Source organism: Erpetoichthys calabaricus, chromosome 12 (assembly GCF_900747795.2).
Source record: "Erpetoichthys calabaricus chromosome 12, fErpCal1.3, whole genome shotgun sequence".
Classification (NCBI taxonomy): domain Eukaryota; kingdom Metazoa; phylum Chordata; class Cladistia; order Polypteriformes; family Polypteridae; genus Erpetoichthys; species Erpetoichthys calabaricus.
The window spans coordinates 134,507,647-134,527,789 of record NC_041405.2 but is presented as its reverse complement, the minus strand read 5'-3'; the positions used below and the strand labels follow the sequence as shown (position 1 = coordinate 134,527,789).

At 41.9% G+C, this 20,143-nt stretch overlaps 1 protein-coding gene across 2 annotated transcripts in view; it reads left to right on the top strand.

Annotated features, from left to right (window-relative positions):
- Window positions 1-2,280: 2,280 nt before the first annotated feature.
- tnfaip8l1 (tumor necrosis factor, alpha-induced protein 8-like 1) overlaps window positions 2,281-20,143 on the top strand; it is a 29,724-nt gene continuing 11,861 nt past the window's right edge. For both annotated transcript variants that reach the window (XM_028816301.2, XM_028816299.2), the window contains exon 1: window positions 2,281-2,578. The gene's annotated coding sequence lies outside the window, so the exon portion shown is untranslated. The remainder of the gene's footprint in view (window positions 2,579-20,143) is intronic.

The following is a 20,143-nucleotide window of genomic DNA, read 5'->3' as shown; positions in this document are numbered from 1 at the left end:
GTTTTATCACAATGTTAACATCCTGCAGCCCATAATTTAAAAGTTATTTTGTGTTTCCTGTCTTACTGCCTTTGGTGCCTGGCCGGTTATGAAATCCAGTAGTCCTAGTATTACAGGAAAAAAAAAAATCTTCATAAAATGAATTTGTGGATGACAGTGGATGGCTGAAGCTGCCACTGCAAATAGTCAACAACAAGCCATTTTAACCTTTAATGCCTTCTTTTGACAGACCATAATTTCATTCTGAAGGATGAAATTACATGCCAGATGTCTAAAATACAACTTTAACTCTGCGGAATTCAGATGCAGCATAGAGGCTAGCACTACTACTACTTCACAGATCAACTGACTTGGGTTCAAATCTGTACCTTCTTCCTATGCATATGTGAGATTTTTCTCTGGATACTAAAGCTAGAAGATGTGTGTGCTAAATTAATAGGTGACTTTAAATTGACCCCCTGGGTGTGTGTGTGTGTGTGTGAGAGAGCAAGTGAGTCCTGTGATGGACTGGCACCCAAATCCAGGGTTAATTCCTCTCTAATACTTGATGCTAATGGGACACACTCCAGCCCCTGGGACCCTGAATTGTATTGTGTGCATTTGAGAGTGTTTTGTAATGTAATGTTAATCTAAATTTGAATCACAGATATCTATTGGTATCCTTCAATAAGGGCGCGCACAAAAAGGCGAGCTTCAAAAGGGCGACCTCAATTGGGCGAATGTTTTAATATTCTTGCTTTCGCCTTTTTTATACGTTCAATCATTGCCTTTATTTAATAAATTTTCAGTAATAATTTTGTTGCTTTTGCCTTTATTCGCCGCGCCCAATTGAGGTCGCCCTTTTGAAGCTCACAAACCATATCTATTATATACTGTAATTAGAGATATAAAAAACTGGGGGGATATTTCTCATTGGGGTCTATGAGACTTTCAAATATACATACCATATTATACCAGGCTCAGACAGGCTTAGCCCACTTCAGTCTCTATCCCAATAGCACTAGGTGCAAGGCAGGAACCAGATTTGGACAAGACACCAGTCCAACCCAGAGCTCACTCACATACACACACTGACACAGAGCCAGTTTAGAATTGGCAGTTCACTACAGTTACATGTGGGAGGAAAACAAAACACACAGACACAGAGAGAACATGCAGACTCCACACAGGCCGGATCTGGCTGTGGTATATCTGATAGTTAAAATTTGACTAGTTAAAGTCAGATTTAGAGAGATTTTGAAATGTATCTTGACAATTTAAAATTACTCTTTAGATATTTAAAATAGCATTTTAGACATAAATACATTAATATTACCTGCATTTCCAATTTCCACTATAGTCAAAATGTAACAGATACCTAAACTATTAAACACAGTGCTACATTAAATGTTAAAAATGACTTGCCATACATAAAGTGGTTGAAGTGGCTCATTTATGAGATCAATTGATTTACTGATTTACTGAGGAGAGGAAGCACAGATGACAGAGCTGCTGTTACAGAATGGAAACCATAAAGAGCTGCAAAATGCTTAACAAAGTGGACCCCACACTGTTGATCAATGGGGTTAGAAGAGCAAACAGACAAGTCTCAAGCACTGAAACAAAAAGGCAAATGGGAAACACTTAAAATATGAAATAAGGATAGATAGATAGATAGATAGATAGATAGATAGATAGATAGATAGATAGATAGATAGATAGATGTGAAAGGCACCATAAAGTACTGTAGATCACATAGCTTTATATAATCGCACACTCGTTCATTTTTCTTGATTTTCGATGATGTTCCAACAGCATTATGTGCAAGATGTGCAGTACAGTAACCCTATAGTCTACATCATAGCTTTAACTTCTACAAGATCGATTTTTTTCATTTAGGTATTTGAATGAAAACACACAGCAATCCGTTTCTTTCACATCGCACACTTAACAGCTAACCACATAATCATAGTGTAAAAGGTGATGTCGGCATTTGGACTCGTGGCTGAGTAATAGGAGCGGACAGGTGTGAGGCTGGAGAATGGGCTAGTGCTGATTTCAGATTTATACCAGTGTGTATGTCCACTCGTTTTCACTCAGTATTTGCAGTACAAACTTTTCAGAACTTTTTCCTTGTTTTTTTTCCCCTAACATTTAACCGAGTTTCCTTTTCCAGTTGTCTGCGCTCACAATTACTGGAAGCTGGATTGGGAGGAGTGGGGGAGCAGGTCGTTAAACTTTGCAGTCACCAGCCGGGCCCTAGGAAGAGGAGGCGACTAACCCTATTGGTTGCTGTCGAAGTGCCAAGTTGAAATCCCTCCTCAAATTTTGAAAGTTCTCTCGTCCAGTGTGGAGTCGGGTTTCCGCGCTTGTAATCGATCTACGCGTTAAAACACAACAAGGCTCTTCAATAATTTAACAGCGCGCCTGGAGGATCTACTGAGAAAAAAACAACGTGTCCACAGAGATGATAATCCTCGGCGCTGGAGTGAGAAAAGTTTGAAACGTGAAGATCGTAGAGGAGGAGGAGGAGGAGGAGGAGTACAAAAAGAAAGTCGAGTGAACTTCGGTCGAGAGGAAGACGAAGAGAGAGATAGAGGTGAGATAAACGTGCCGACCTCTAACTGCACACTGAAATCAAAAGTCGGTGAATAAAGCGTCCGCCGTCCTGCCACAGCCGTACTGATTGGCGACACTAAAGTGGCCTGGGTGGGAGTGTTTTTGTGACAGTGTGCAGAGATGGACTTGTGCCCGCACCGGGTTGGGTTTGTGCTTTACGACAATTATTGACGATGGAATTTTGAAAACATTTAGGTGAAGGGGTCAGTCTGAGGACCGACGTGTGTGCCGTGGCGTCACTTTGTCAGAGATGAGGAGCACCGGGGTGGCGAACAGCAGACCATGTTCGACCTCCCGCAAATGGGAGCTTCCGGCGTCCGCGAAGTATTTGTGGGAGCGCAATGACTGCTACCAAATATTCTTTTTATATGGCGCCATGCAGACTGTTTCTGTGGCAACTACATTAATTGCAATAGCTGCTTCCTCACTGAGTACCCCCATTCTTAAGCATTTTAGTGATGGATATTTATGTATTACGTGGCTTCGTTTTTAATTAATATAGCGCCTATCACACAATGCTTGACACAGCTTAGTGCGCAGGGTTTTGTTAGTTCTGCGCACTTTGCCTCCTTAAAACATATTGGTAGCAGAAGTGATGCGTGTTATTGCTGATAGAGCGCAGTAATAAAGTGTTACTGATCTATAAGAAAAGTTCAAACACGTTAGGATTCCGCACTGTAACAGATACAAGGGGCTCATAATCAAGTGTTACTGGTTCATGGCGACTGATGCTGCTAGATCGCTGTTTGTTATTTGATATCTTCTCACGTGATCTTGCCATGCCCCCACCTCTCAGACCCGTAAGTTTTGGGAAGACCCCGATCCAGACGTCCGTGCCTCACGCAGCCCTTTTTTCTCTGAGGGCGTCTCTAGGGACGCGAACTCTCTGAGCTGGAGAGGCGGAGGAGGAAACGCCTGCCACTCGTGCGTGATTCTCGGGGGGAGGAGAGCTGGTATCCGAGCAACCGGGGCGCGGGAACCGCGAGCCGTGGGTGGACCCTTGGGTGTCGCTGCTCCGGTCTGCGTCTTTGACTTTGACCGTCCGAGGCCCTGACGGGAACGCCATTGATCATTTCCAGAACTTTACTATTCTTTTTCCATTGACGCCCACAGTAAGGGGGACCGACCGCACTGGATCAGCCGCTGCAACTCAAATGTAAACCCGGGCCTAATGACAGGACTGGATTTAAACAAATTGATTGAACTCATGTGACCCAGTGGTGCCCTGTGCGGAGTTGGTACAACCCTTGACCACCATAAAGCAATTGCAGAAAAAATAACCAACATGAAGCTTGGTCGCACTATATGAGTGTTTTTTTTAATTGGTGCAAACAAATATAAATTAAAATCATCCACCAAGGAAACACTGATAAATATTTCATCATCCCACTGCCTGTAAATTTCATGAAAATGTTGTCATCCATTCTTGAGATACGAATCAATCAGAAATCAATAATCGACCTGTTCAATCATTTCAACTCGTCAGGTCAACCCAGACTTCCCTGTCCCCAGCTACAGATTGAAGAATTCTCACGTGTTCCCAAACCAACAGAGAGAATTATCCCTCTAGTGTGTCCAGGGTCTGCCATGGGGTCTCCATTTTGTGGAATGTACCCAGACCAGATCTAGTAGGAGTTGCCAGGGGGCATCCATATGACATGCCAGAACCACTTTAACTGTCTCTTTTCAATCTGGGGGATCAGTGACTCTACTCTGAAGCTCTCATGAAATTGTTGAGCTTCTCACTCTGTCATGGAATGTCAGTCCAGCAGCCTTGTGAAGAACCCTCATCTCTGCTGGTCATTACTTACAGCTCATGACCCATAGGTTAGGACAGAGATGCAGATGGACTGGTAAACCGAGAATTTTATCTTTACACTCGACTCCTGCTTTACCACCATGGAAATGCTGCTGCCATACTAATCCACTTGTTGATCTCGCATTCTTTTTTTCCATTCACTCCTGAACAAGATCCTGAGGTACTTGATCTCAACCACTGAGGGCAGACCTGAAGGAAGTAATCCACTCTTCCCAGAGAGGACCTGGAGGTGCTGATCCACATCCCAGGCGCTTAACACTCTACAACAAATTTCTGGAATGCGTGCCAAAGGTCACCGTCAGATAAGGCAAAGAAAAGCAATGATGCCAATCCTGGCCTCCTCAACTAGGCACCCTCTCATCCTCCGCTAAACCTTAATATCCTGTCCATGAAAACCATAAACTGGAGTCGTGACAAGACACAGCCCTGATGGATTCCGACACCCATAATGAACGAATTTGACTTAATGCAAAGTATTCGGACACAACTCTCACTACATTTATAGGGAACAGACAGCACCCAAGAGCGGCCCTGCTACCTCATATTCCTGCAGCATCTCCAATAACACATGCCGAGGGACATGGTCATATGCTATTTCCACATCTACAATACACATGTAGACTGGGTTACTCCCATGCACCCTTCAACAACTTCGGCAACTACTCCAGGGAGAATAGGTGGTCTACTGTTTCATGTCCAGGATGGATTCTCCTTTGTTCTTCCTGTGGCTCAACCATTGGACAGATTCTTCCCTCCAGCACCATTCCATATGCCTTACCTAGAAGGCTGAGGAGTGTGATCCTTCTGTGGTCAGAACACACCTTCTTAAATATGGGGACCAACACACCAGTCTTCCATTCCAAGCGTGCTTTACCTGCCTTTCTGCCATGGAATAGACTTGTTAACCACGCCATCCAAATAATATCCAGCGCTTTTAACATCTATGGTTGGATCTCATCCACCACAGTAGTCTTTCCACCACCCTTTTCAATCAGTAATCAATAATTGACCAGTTTGTGAACAAAATCTGTCAAGAATGGCTGAATTTGCAAGGAATGTTCATTGGACTGAATGAAAATCTTTTCAGCCGTTCATGAAATATTTTGTTTCCAAACAGGTCAGTGACTGATTGATTCTCCTTGACAATTATAATGATACAAATCAACTTGAGAAATCAAAAACCTTAGAATTTGTGTTTACCACATTTCTGTGTTATACTGCAGTTTCACTTGCAGTTTTGTTCCTTAGGTGGTGGCACCATGGGTAGCACTGTCACCTCACAGATGCAGTGCCCTGGCTTCAAATCCTCCACCTGGACGTTGATCTGGAGTTTTTTCTCCAACCTTTCTAGTTTTCTCTCACATCTCCAAAGGCATGCAGGTCAGGTTGACTGGCAATTCCAAATTGTCAGTTTGTGTATGCCTGGGAGTGGGCCCAGCAGCTCAGTGGTGCCCTGTTCAGGCTGTTTCCTGCCTTGAATTCGGTGATGCTGGGGTAGGCTGCAGGCCCCTGCAGTCCTGAATTGCACTGAGCGGGTTTGTGAATAAGATGAGGTGACATTTTGTCCTCTGAGTGATGGTGCTATTCTAGTGGGTTTAGTAGTGGTGCATAAGGCACGGGTGCCATATCCACATCTTGGAGGTCTGCAGTGGCTGCAGAATTTAGTCCTGGCCCACTTTTTAAATGATTTACTAATTACTTCTCTTATATGAAATACTCATTTTAACTGAATTTTAATACAAAATTGAGAATTCTTAACTGTTTTCTTTTTCCTAAACAAGTAACCAAACAATAATAAGATGCAAAGTGAGCAGCTGATTTGATCCCATTTGCACTAGTGTATCAATCATACAATACATGTTTCAATAAAGTATTTGAAAAGAAATGGTGAACATCTGAGAAATATTGATCTGCTCCTGGCCACAAAGCATTTAGATGGTGCACTTATGAAAAAGCAAATCAAGGAAGAGTAAGAGCACTAAGACACCATTGGATTAAATAATGTGTTTCATTAACGATAAGAATTTCTACCTAATTAAAAAATGTAGCCCTCCTGGATATGAATTTGAGATGCCTGAGGCCAGTAGATTAAAATTAGCAGGAAAGAAGCTGTTCAGTTCGTAAGAGTAATTGGTCGCTAATAAAGAAAGCATCTGGAATGAAAACCTGCAGCCTATGTGACCCCTCACTGCAGCTGATGTGGGGTATGCATCTCCTCTCTGAAGCGTCCTCTTGTTCATGTATGAAGAGTAAAAACAGACAGCATTAAAGATGAAGTCAGGTGACACACATTCAAAGCTGTTACAATACATCCATCCATCCATTATCCAACCCGTTATACCCTAACTACAGGGTGACGGGGGTCTGCTGATTCAACTTATATTTTGTATAGTGTTCTTCTCTGAGTGAAGATAGAGAGAGCTGTGAACAATTCTCAGTTAAAGTACAAGTACAGATTATACTAATTACTACAGTACAGTACATAGAGAAATGGTACACATAAAAATACAGATTTGTTAAAACACGCCAAGAACAAGGTAGAAACTGCTTATATATAAATGGAAACCCACAATATCTGTCCATTAATTCATTGATGAACTATGGCTGGTGGAGATTAAAATTGTTAAAGAGAAAGTCAAAAACAAAGTCACAGACTTGGAGACCCCGGCTACCTGGCTGCCTACCCCCTGCTGGGTTTTCTATGGTGAAGTCTGTGGCGGCCATCCAATCTAATGAGAGAATCTTTCCAATGCTCCTTTATTCAAGTTGACTTTTCCATACCCAGGAGAGCACCCTGGCAGTAGAGCAGTGGCACTAAGTGGCACATCCAGATACTTAGAAGAGAAACAGAACAGAGAAGGGTTAGAAACGGTTTAAAGATATTGAATTATTTATAATTTTGAACAAATGACTAACAAACAGAGATGCAGTATGCACAGCTAATCTGCAGCTCTAGTCAGGGTATGCCACACTAAGTTGTGAGTGTACAGCCTGATTTAAAAGCTAAAACTGAAGGGGCATTTCTTATATGAGCGGGCTGATCATTCCACAGCTTCAGGGCCCTGTAACTAAAAGCTCGACCTCCCAATGTTATTTTATGAATCCTTGGAATCTGAAGTAGACTGGCATCTTGAGATCTCAATGTGCTCTTCAGTTTGTAAGTAATGATTACCTCAGATAAGTAAGCAAGGCCTTGGCCATTTAAGGCTTTTTTATATTAAAAGGAAGATTTTGAAATCAGCCCTAAACTGAACTGGGAGCAAGTGTAAGGACTTGAGAACTGGAGTTATGTGTTTATATTTTCTGCTTCATTTTATAATCCTTGTAGCGGCTTTTTGAATTAACTGAAAGCTGCATAAAGAACAATTTAAATAGCCAGTAAAAACACATTGCAGTAGTTTATCCTAATGTTGTCAATCACTTTTCCCCTTTTACTTAATGTAAATTGCTGTTTAGTTATTTTTCTTTATTATTTGGCTAAGGCCATTTTCGAAGGTGACTTACAACATTTGAGTAGGAGAAGGTAGGGTGAAATGACACCATTTATTGGCTAACTAAATAGATTACAAATGCAGACTTTCAAGGCAGCTAAGGCCCCTTCATCAGGCAATTGGTTCAGTTCCTTTGGTCTTTCCAACTGGAGCACAGGCAGACGAAGTGACATGCACGTGGTCCACAGTGTAGAGTAGAGGGTTTTGAACCCACAACCTCAGGGTTTGAAGTCCAAAGCCTAAAACCACTGTGCCACACAATCTCTTTCAAATATTAAAATGACTAAAGGAAAGCAAGCTTGAGATACTGGTGGAGTTACCTGAGAGGAAGTATTAAAAGAATATAACCTTAAGTCCCTCTGAAAAAAATGGGGCCCTAACAATTGTAACAATTGGTAAGGCTGGCTCTTCTCCATGGGATGTTATGCTCTTTGTGTGTAAACTGGTGATCCAGTCACAATGGCCAAGGGAGCAGCAGTCTTTTGTCTTTTGGGGCACATGGTCACTGTTTAAAATTTGTGTCATATTGGCTACTTGAAGGGAGGAGATGATGACGATGAATGTATGGCAATTATGGAAGTGATTTGTAAATGAGGATGTGGCACCAACAGGGTCCGTTAAAGCCTCTCACTTGATTCTGTCCATTTGTCCCTTTTGGCTGGTAGGGCGACTTTACATCCTTCATAATATCCTTTTAGCAGAAGCCCATCATCTCCGATTCCAACTGTTTCTAACTGTTAGGATTGGTTCCTTTATCTCAATTTTTTTGTATGGTTTCTGGTAATCATACTCTCTTTTTGTTTTCTTTTATTTTTTGAGTCACAGAGCCTGATTCTTATCTTCTTCTTTTTTGTCCTAGCGGCTATCCCGCAATGGCACAGGGTCCGCTGTCTGGTACGCACGTCTCCACTTGGCACGGTCAAGGAGCCTTAATAGAGCCCGATTCCACCATTTTGGTTTTCACACTCACGGTCATTTTGGAGCTCTTGTCCTTAGTAGCATGTCCTCTGAGGTCATGACATGACGCGATGGGTTAAAGGGTCCTCTGGGATATCACTTCCTCTTCCGAGTTGCAGATTCAAGACCCTTATCAAATTGCTCTTTCAAACACTTTTTGTGAAATGAATTTTGGTAACAACTTCTTTGCTTTTGTTTTTTGGCCACAATTGTTATCTCTCATTTTGGCCTTGACAGTCGTCTCCTAGTAATGTTGCTTTTTTGGCTTTTCTCCTGGTTTACTCAAACCCAATCTGTTGGCAGTTGTGGCCAAAAGTTTTGAGAATGACACAAATATTGGTTTTCACAAAGATTGCTGCTTGAGTGTTTTTAGATCATTTTGTCAGATGTTACTATGGTACATTGAAGTAGAATTACAAGCATTTCATAAGTTTCAAAGGCTTTTTATTGACAATGACATTAGGTTTATGCAAAGAGTCAATATTTGCAGTGTTGGCCCTTCTTTCTTTCCCAAGATCTCTGCAATTCGGCTTGGCATGCAGTCAATCAACTTCTGGGCCAAATCCTGACTGATGGCAGCCCATTCTTGCATAACCAATGCTTTCAGTTTGTCAGAATTTGTGGGTTTTTGTTTGTCCACCCATTTGGACTCATTTGGACTATTCCCTTCATACTTTCAAACACTTCAATCATGTCTCCTCTTAATCTTCTTTTGCTTAAACTGTAAAGGCTTAGCTCTTCTAATCTTTCCTCATAATTCATCCCCTGTAGACCTGGAATCAGCCCTGCTGCTCTTCTCTGGACCTTTTCCAATGCTGCTTTGTCCTTTTTGTAGACTGGAGACCAGAACTGCACACAGGACTCCAGATGAGGCCTCACCAGGGTGTTATAAAGCTTGAGCAGAACCTCCTTGTTTAGATAAGGGTTGGATGGAAGCAGTTTAAAACCTTAAGCTTAATAGACTCAATCCCTGTGATTCTGAATTTGAATAAGTGGGTTTTGGAATATTATGCCATGTCATGATCTGTTCTGTCCAGTAGAGAGGCAGCCTGTCACATTTCCAGTCTCACCAGTATACTTGCACAACACATCTGCATATGTCAGTCCAGTACAGGATAATCATTGTCAAGATTAGGTAAACCTTATTAATCCCAGGCGGAAATTTAGATGCTTACAGTAGTGAAACAAAAAAACAAAGATACAGACGTACAGGACAAATAATACAATTGATCTATCAATAGATAGATAAATAAATGAATTTATACTGTGCAGAAATAGCAACATGAACTTAAAGAGTGTTAAGTGTTTAGTCTGGGACATCAGGAGGAAGCATTGAATTGCCTGATAGCAGCAAGCAGAAAAGCCTGTGGCTAAAAGGGCTCCAAGACAGCACCTCCAGGAGGAGATTTTTCATGATGACATCCAGTTTTGCCACTAGCCTCTTTTCCAAAGTAGCTTCCAATGTGTGCATTGATAAGTCTCTTAAGGCATGTTGTGTCTTTTGATCTCAGGTTTCTTCCGTAGGGGACCACAGCGTAGAACATTTCACTGGCTACTACGGACTGATAGATCACCAGCAGTTTGCTGCACACGTACAAAGACCTGCGTCTCCTTAGGAAGTCTAGTCTGCTCTGGCCCTTCTTGTACAGTGCCATTGTGTTATCAGACCAGTCCAGTTTGTTGTTTATGTGAACCCCCGGGTACTTGTAGCTCTGCACCCCTTCCACTTCCTCCTTCTCCTGAATGGTGACTGGTCTGTTGGGCACATCGAAGATCCACCATCAACACTTTAATCTCGCTGATGTTGTGTTGCAGGTGGTTTTTGCTGTTCTAGAGCCTACTATTCTCTGGCTCCTTTTCATTATTAATGTAGTCTATGATGGATGAGTCATCTGAGAACTTCTGTAGATGGCGAGTGCTGGTATTAGACTGGAAATGCATTGTGTAGAGGTTGAACAGGAAGGGAGACAGGACAGTTCCCTAATGTGTTCCAGTATTACACAACACCAGTTCTGACACACAGTCCTTGAGTCTCACTCACTGCTGTCTGTTCTTTCCATATTTACCCAGTTGCTTCAGTATGTCACATCCCAGTAGTTCCAGTACTACAAGTCCTGCTCCCTGTATTAGCCACAATTTTTCAAGTGCATTCAATTCAATTCAGGTTTTTTTTTTGTGTAACGCTCTGCAGGCCCAGAGTGTGGAGACAAGTTCACAGATAAATGCACATTAGAAGGTTAGCTCAGGATGGACATTTTAGAGACAAAGCCAGAGAGGCGAGATTGCGTTGGTTTGGACATGTGCAGAGGAGAGATGCTGAGTATATTGAGAGAAGGATGTTAAAGATAGAGCTGCCAGGCCAGAGGAAAAGAGAAGGTTTATGGATGTAGTGAGTGAGGACATGCAGATGATGGGGGTAACAGAGCAAGATGACGATGACAGGAAGATATGGATGAAGATGATCCGCTATGGCAACCCCTAATGGAAGCAGCCAAAAGAAGAAGAATACTAACTTTACAAATTACTAATTACATAATACATACACATTGTAAGAGAAACAGATGACAACGGTAAAGAGTTGGGGTATCAGCCTGGTCACCCCATATAGTTGGTTTTGTAAAAATAAACAATAAACGCAATGAATGCGGAGTCGTCTTTGCAGATGCGAGTTCAGAACAGAATTGTCACAAGATGGTGGAGCCTCCAGTGTTGGGTCCTTCTAACAGGAAGAGGAGGGTCCAGGAGGACGTACACCAGAAGTGATGTCAGAGGCCATCAGTCATCTGGTCTGCAGAGAGAGGGAAAGAGAAAGGCATTAGGACACAGCGCCAACCCCTGGAGCGGCAGTAGAATTACAGCCACTAGAGCTCTTCAGCTGTCCCCTATGCGTACGCATGTGACAGCATAAAGGCATGGATTAAAAATAAAATAAACGGCTTAACATAAATGGAGCCTAGCAATGTCTGTGCAGTACATAATTGATGAGCCGCGGTGTATCTGCTCCTTGCATTTTGGCCAGCTGTACCGGGCTGTTCAGTTTATTTAATTTGTTTTTGTCCTCTCACCCTCCTTTATGCTTTAACAAAGGGTCTCCAACCTTTTTTTCCCTGAGAGGTACTTTCACAAAATGAAAATGGCCGAGAGCTACTCATGTTTTCTAACGTTTATTCTCATAGCTTATTTCAACCCAAACAAACTGAATAAGCTTGTTTTGCCTGAACATTTACAAAATGTTAGTGTCCACAACTCGCATTTTGTATTAAAACACCACAAAAAATATTTAGTTCACCTGCAAGTGCACCCTGTAGGTAAGGCAGACAGAAGTTTCGAGGTAAAGCTGTTACAGTCATTAGTCATGGCGCCGGAGAGTGCTGACGTGTTGTTTGTTGACTAGCACATGTAAGTAAGAATTTCATTGTCCTGTGACAATAATGACTCTTCAGACCTCTGATTCTTTCGACTACCCACCATTTTTAGTGTCAGTTCTCCATGTGTTGGCCACAGTTTGCCCAGAATATACACCTTCTCTGGATTTAACCCAGCTGCCTCAGTCTGTTCAGTTTAGCCACTCGTGGCATGCAGTTGCTCCATGTTACTGGGTAAGACTGCGAGGAGATGCCAGTCACCTCTGTGACTTCAGTCTCTACCCAGGCAGCGGCTCATGATAAAGCCTGCCAGCAGTGCTACATCTGTGGTGCCATCCTGCATGCTCCAGTGTCTCGTGATGATGCTTTTCTGTATGCTGCTTTTGTCTAGGTTACCTCCATTGTGTTTTCTTTTTTTTCTTTCTATTGTTTCCTAGGATGAGTCACCCGGCACACAATAGGGCAGCTCACTGTGATGCTTGTATGTGAGTGGGTGTCTTTTTTTTTTTTTCCAGACTTTCCAAAGGGAACTTTTGGTCTTGTCATTGTGGGTAAACAAGAACTGAGCCTAGCATGTGGGCTTTGTCATTCCAGGGTGCGTCACCCATTTCAGCAGCCTTGTACCAAATTGATTTCTTTGTTTACTAAGTCGCCAGCTTGTGGAAGGAATGAAAAAGGACAATAAAGATGAATGTGCTGCTAGCAATGACAAGGGGAGGAGTGGCAGAGTGGCATGGCTTCCAGAGCATGGCTCTGTACCTTGTCTAACTATATTTGGTATGAGTGTACATGGTGGGGAAACACCAGTGCTATAAAAAGCTCATCAGTAAGGAGTATGGCAGAGCAGGGTGGATTATTAGGGTGGTCAGCACCTGAATGTGGTGTGCCAACGAGGGATCACTTGACAATTGCCGTGTGTCAAGTAAACATCATCCTCTCCCCCTGGAATCTGTCCTAACCCCCAATTCCAGACCCTATGTTACTCCATTTACTTTTACACTTTACAAGTATGCCAGTCTGAGGATTGGGAGCCCTGGCATACAGGAAACCCCGCTTGTGGGATGTGTGTGGGAGCTGGATTATTTTATCTTATTTATTTCTTTTTATCATCAGGCCGTCTTGTGGTGGGTGGTTTCATGATCCCTGGGGATGGTGGGATGCAGAGTGGAATTGTTTTATGTTTTTAATTATTTATACTGATCATTTTCACACTGTCCTCCCATCGCTCCACATTTTATACAGTGTATGCATGGACCCTGGAGTCAACTGAAAACATATATCCACATGCAAACCCCGAAGGGTCTCGGTCTCCGAGTAATGAAAGCAAAAGGTCGCCTCTTCACATCTGCTTCCTGACGTGGCCCATGAGAGTGGACAGCCTAAGACTGCCCGTCCAGTGACGACGCATTCCAGACATTGCCGGCCTAAATGGTGACGGGAAAGGAAGAGAACATTGTGCACGCTCGCACACTGCCAGACACAAGGGTGCTATTTTCATATGTAAATGTTATAGTGAGACAAAAATACTCGTCACTCAATTAAACAGAAGTTGCTACAATTTTGCAAGCAGTTACAGAATGCAGCACGTCAAATGAAAAAGACAAACACCGATTTTATATAAAGGAGAGAGATGAACAAAGAGTGTGTGCCTGCGCAGAACAGGACATGAACAGGTGCACTTTATACTGTATATTCTGATGGCAAAAAAGGAAGGCAACATTATATGGAAAAAGGAATGTACAGTAATGGATCCTGTGGGGTTAACTACCACAATAAATTCAGCTGCTGTCTCTGCCCTTTTTATTTTGTTTTCTTTTTCTCATTCTGTCGTGGTGCATTAAACACAAGATCATCTGGTGGATAAGCTTCTCTTCTGTTTGTGAGGTCCAAAGCCCCCACGTTTCTTATTCCTTGTCACTGCATTCTGCATTACACTTCCAGATGACCATTCATTGGTTGTCAGCTCTCATGCACATAAAGCCACCCGTCTCGTCTGAGCAAGTTGCAGAATAGCTGGAGTGAGTCACTTGGCATATCACATTACACGACTAGCCTTCACAGCAGCGTGCCGCTGACTGCCTCCAACTTGGTAACATTAAAGGCCATGACTGAAAATTGCTAGAAAAGTCGTTTAATGTGATGTGGCCTTTTGCCCGCAGAATGGCAATCCAACTTGTGTAGCATGGCATTGCCACTTGTCAAAAACACAGCAGTTCATGAGGTATACTTATATCCAACAAAGCACAGGTAGAACAATGCCTGATCAGGTCACAGCAAAATAAAAGACCCCATTATTTTGTATGCATTCTGTAATGCCTTAAATGTTACCAGAAGCAAAGGAGATGGCCATTGGCATGCTGCAGACAGACGTGTCTTATGCCAGTGTTGCCAGACACTATGATGGATTAAGCTGCTCCAGGTTGTGAAGGTTGTTACTTCAACTGCACAACGCAGTTGTTTGTTCAAGATTGCCACAACCATGGGGGGAGCTTAGGATGATTCCAAGGGTCTCTTACTGACAGGGGCACTCAAAATATTTGAGGATAATTTTTATCAGTTTTTATTTAGCATATAGAAATAGAGATAGCAGTGTGTTAAAGAGCATTTCTTATTTTTTGGCCAGAAATAACCATCCAGGCAGTCTCTATTGTGTTGTGTTATGGAGCGGAAGGTAATCCACACATTTGCTAGCCAACATTAGACGCATGTTTGTTTTGTTTAATTTGAAATGTCGAAGCCAAAGTTTGGGTTTCATAAACGAAAAGAAAGGCAAGAGAAGCTGGAAAGAGAGAGAAGTTGGTCTCCCAATTATTCTTAAAGAAATGTCAGTTTATTAGATCTATCTATCTATCTATCTATCTATCTATCTATCTATCTATCTATCTATCTATCTATCTATCTATCTATCTATCTATCTATCTATCTATCTATCTATCTATCTATCTATCTATCTATCTATCTATCTATCGTAGTCCATTCTCCCTACGTTGTGAGAACAAACCAGTTTACAGGATCGTTCCGTCTAACCCAACAACCAAAAGATCAAACAAATCAAATCAGAAGCCAATTCAAATAAGCTATACAGACATATGCTTATTATTAAGTAATCCACAAGGAATGTGCTGTATTGCAGTAAATAGAAAACTGCGCATTTCTGTTACTAATAATTTTAATACTAGACCGCTTTCTTTGAGGGTATCTGTGAGGTAACATGGTTCATGCACCTCTCTAAATCAGTCCTTCCCTGGTGTCAGCAACCCTTTGGTCATCCCAAATGAAGGTGGTGAGTACAACTTTGCTGACAGTTCTTTAGACACAGAGCTAACCCTGGCTGTGGAGCTAATTACATTAATCTTGACTATAAAAGTTGCAATTGAGTTCATTTACAAGATGTATATTGTTTTGAGACCAAATGTAGTTAGTTACTGTAGCTGATATTAGGGTGATATTAATATATACATATATACTACTAGCTGTGCTACCCCTCTAACACAGGTTGAAATGTAAGTAATCAGTATAGACCTCATTGTTAACATTTGCAATGCTCCATGCAATTCATATGTCTCTGTTTTATACCATTTGGCATTGGATTTGTAAAAGCGGTATTACTGTAATGTTTGTGGTGTGCCATCTGTTGGAATGTGAAGTGTAATGTATTTTATTACTACAAATGTTTGTGATGCTCCATCTTTTATAATGACAGAGACATAGCAACTAGACAGACAGCCAGATACATATCCTTTTATTAAAGATGAGGAGGAGGAAGAGGTTGGGTGGTTTGTCATGCGTTGGATTCGGCAACCCTTTTATTATGGTGGATACTATATTGTTTCCGGGCATTTTGCTTAAACAGCTATTGTACAGGTTAGTTTAGTCTGTGAAGGGGTCAAAAATCTCTAGTGGCACCCCTGGCCAGAAGTGCTTCCTGGCTTCAGTCCTAAATTCTCTTCTCCTTAATTTCCACTGGTGTCCTTCCTGGAGTACGTGGTTTGCAGTTTAGTAGAAAGAATTCTGCTGGGTTTACTGTGTCAGTGCTTTTTTTTTAAGCATTGAAGGTTGAAATTTCCATTTCACCACAACCTTTGTGTTTTTTGTTTCCATCATTATGCACCCACACTGAAGAGGCCACATGTTTATGTCCACCTATCTCTTTTGATAGCATCATACAGTTCCTGCAGATTTTTCCACCTCACTTTCATATTTCAAACCTCCTGTCCCACATCACCCTGAAGGTGCTCTATTGGATTAACACCTGGGGACTGTGCAGGCCTTTGGAGAAAACCAAAGTCACGGTCATGTATCTGAAACCATCATGGCATGATGTAGGCTTTGTGATACAGAGAACACATTTTGTATAAACAATGGTAGACTATGGCCATAAAAGGACGCATTGAGCTAGCAGTAGTGCCACAAGGACAAGGAACAGGGATCGGGAGAACAGCAGCAGTCAAATGCGGCCTAAGGTCATTACTGGAAATGTTGGTAGTTTTCCAGTTGGCAGTTGTCAAAGCCAAATTGAGAACCAAAGAACAAGGTCAAAAACAGAGCAAAGGTCGTAAACAAAAAAGTGAAATACTGAGGTTTTGTTGGGTTGTCCAAAAACTTGTGTAAAGCAAAAGTCACGGTTGCAGTGTGATTTATACATATTTATTATAATTATACATAATTATTTGTGACAGCACATAGCCCCAGACATCACTCCAGGGTGATAAAACAGAAATCTTATTAGTTGGTACCAAATCTGTCCTCTCTACCCTTCGTGGGCTACAAATTGACATTGATGGGATCCTGGTTGAACCCTCAGCATCAGTCCGTAATTTGGGTGTCATCTTTGATCAGCTTCTTACTTTTCAGCCACACATTAGCTCAATAGTACAGACAGCCTTTTTTCATCTTCTCAACATTGCTCATCTGCATTCTTTCCTCAGTGTGAAGGATACTGAGAGACTCATTCACGCTTTCATCACCACCCGTCTGCAATGCTTTGTTTTTTGGCCTTCCGACTAAATATATCAATAGATTACAATATGTTCAGAATTCTGCTGCTCATTTACTTACACACACTAAAAAATCTGCTCACATCACTCCTGTCCTCTATGATTTGCATTGGTTACCAGTTTCTTCAAGAATCAAATATAAAATTATTCTTCTCACCTTTAAAGCGCTTCATGGTTTAGCCCCTCATTATCTGTCTGAGCTGCTGCTTCCTTACACTCCTGCCCGTGCATTACAATCATCGGACGCTAACTTACTCACTGTACCGAAACACAGGTTAGTAACTATGAGGGGCAGAGCTTTCAGAGTGAAAGCCCCTAAAATCTGGAATGCTCTTCCTCTTAGCCTTCGCGAGGAAAAATCTATTATTAATTTCAAACTCCTGTTATTATTCTTTTTCGTGTTGTTAATGTGTGTATTGAATTGTAAAGTGTCCTTGAGTGTATGAAAGGCGCTACATAAATAAAACTTATTGCTAGTATTACTATTATTGTCCATGAAATTAAAAATTGCGGGGAGATGGAAGAATAATATTACACCATTAATACAGCTAAATGCATAAAAATAAATGGCAAAAAATTTGATTCAGAGATCTTGAAAATGGTATAGAAAATACAAGGAATGTATAAGTGAGTGCCAGTCATTATGACCGCCATTATATAATTGACACATGTTAAGGTGGAGCCTGGAATTATTTTTATAGTAAATTCTGACTCAATCCATCTGCATGTTGCTGCAGAAACTGAGATTCATCAAACTTAGTGTTGTTTTTTTGCATTCTGTAGTCATCCACTTTTGGTTATCACACGCCCACCTGTGTTTTATCCTACACCACTATTCTTCTCAATCCAGACATGGGCACTGTTATAACGGCTGGTGCTCAGTCATGACCCTGCGATGTCTGGATTACAAATGCCCTCAGAAGCTCCTTTTATGATGTGAGCGATAGACAAAGTCCTGTGTGCACAGGGGCTGACAGGCACTGACCACAGTGGACATGTTTGGATTAGGATACCACATGCTGTGATTCTACGACAAAACACTTGGTGTAGTCGGCAGGATGGCGCTGCGGCACAAAAGATGGGGGCTGAGTGAGAAGCTCTCCACTCGCAATGCTTAGAGGCAGGCCCTGCGTGCACAAACGTTGAAGTTATCCTGTTGCTCAGAGTGTGAAAGGAGCTTCTGAATGCCTTTGTAATCTTGACATCATAGGTTCCTGGCTGGCCACTGGCAGTTACTACAGAGCAAATGTCCCGAACTGGGGCAGATCATGATATGACTGCAAGACAAAACGCTTGGTGTAGTTGGCAGGTATTATGATCTCCAATATTTATAAATTGTTGTGTCATTCTAATTATTCAAAACTGTTTTATACTGTAACATTTATGGGATTTTGATGTACAGACACTCTGAATCTAAGGACATTTTTTTTTTGTTTTTTTTGCGTCCTGACAAATGTGAATTTATGTTTACATTCCAGCACAACACCATTTTGTTTTCGCCACAGACGCCGAGCATTGTGCTGGATATCTTTCTCAATGCTCATTCGTGACTTCAAACAAGTGACAGTTGTAAAATAAGGACACAAACACCATCAAAGGTTTGGGAGGATCCCCCATATACTGTAGCACAAGCAAAGGAAATGACATCTTCACAGACAAGAGTTCAAAATGGAACTGACACAAAGAGAAATGGAGGCGGTGTATATATAGTAGGTTGCTGGAAGTCATGTCATGGGTGAAAGGCATTCTGGTACCAGAACTGACGGCATGAAGAGGTGGGGTCTTGACGGTTGGAACCAGAAGTGATGTTATTGTGTGGATTCTTCAGTTGTTCTGCAGGGAGAGAGGAAAAAGAGTTAGAGGGCAGCGAGTAACTGCATCTATTTGAGCCCATAAACATAAAACATAACATAAAATCTGTGTGACAGATTAAATTCCGGCGGCTTGACAGATAGTAACATTTACTAAGCGACAAACTAAAACTCTTCTTCTGAATTCCTTGTCTCAAATCTCTGCTCGTTTCTTGACTCTGTATTTTGATTGTGTTTTGGGCTCTGATGACAGGTTCTTTCTGATTCACGGTTTTGACCGTGGCCTGCATTTTGGTTCTCACGTCTTCTAGTCATTTAAATTTTTTGACCTCTGTTTGTCTTAGGCAGAACAACAGAATGGAAGTACTGTGCAAAAAAGGTGACTAGGAAGCACTCACCTTGCAGTGTGTATCGTCCCTACACATGTGAGTGCAGGAGTTCTCCTATTGCTCATAGCATACAGTAAAAGTAGCTTCTGAGGGCCTTTTGTTATCCAGATGTCAGGAGTTCACAGTTGCTCATTAGCAGTTATCACATTGCAAATGTTTGAATTGGGACATATCATAGCATGATATATGACAGAACACTTAGTGTAGTCGGCAGGATGGTGGAACTGAGTGAAAGAAAGAGCTCAGCTGACGTCACCTGGATCCACTCTGCTTGCAGTGCTTAGAGACAGTCCCTTTATGCACGGGCATAGGATTTCTCATATTGCTCACAGTGTGAAAGGGGCTTTGGAAATCAAAACGTTGTAAGTTCACAGCTGGCACTGGCAGTTACCACTGTGCAAATGTCCAGATTGGGGCAGATTGTATTGTGATTCCACAACAAAACACCGCTGGAGACTCGTCTTCCTGTTTTTAGTGGACAGGAATGGAACCCAATGTGGACTTCTGTTATTGTAGCCCATCTTCTTCAAGTACTGACATGATTTGTGTTCAGAGATGCTCTTCTGAATGTCACTTTTCTAAAGAACTGCTGTTTGAAGATTTGTTACCTTTCTGTTAGCAATAGTGAGTCTGGTCATTCTCTCTCATTAACAGGATGCTCTTTAACGTACTATCTCTGTAAACTTCACGGTCTGTGGTATGTGAAAATCCTAGGA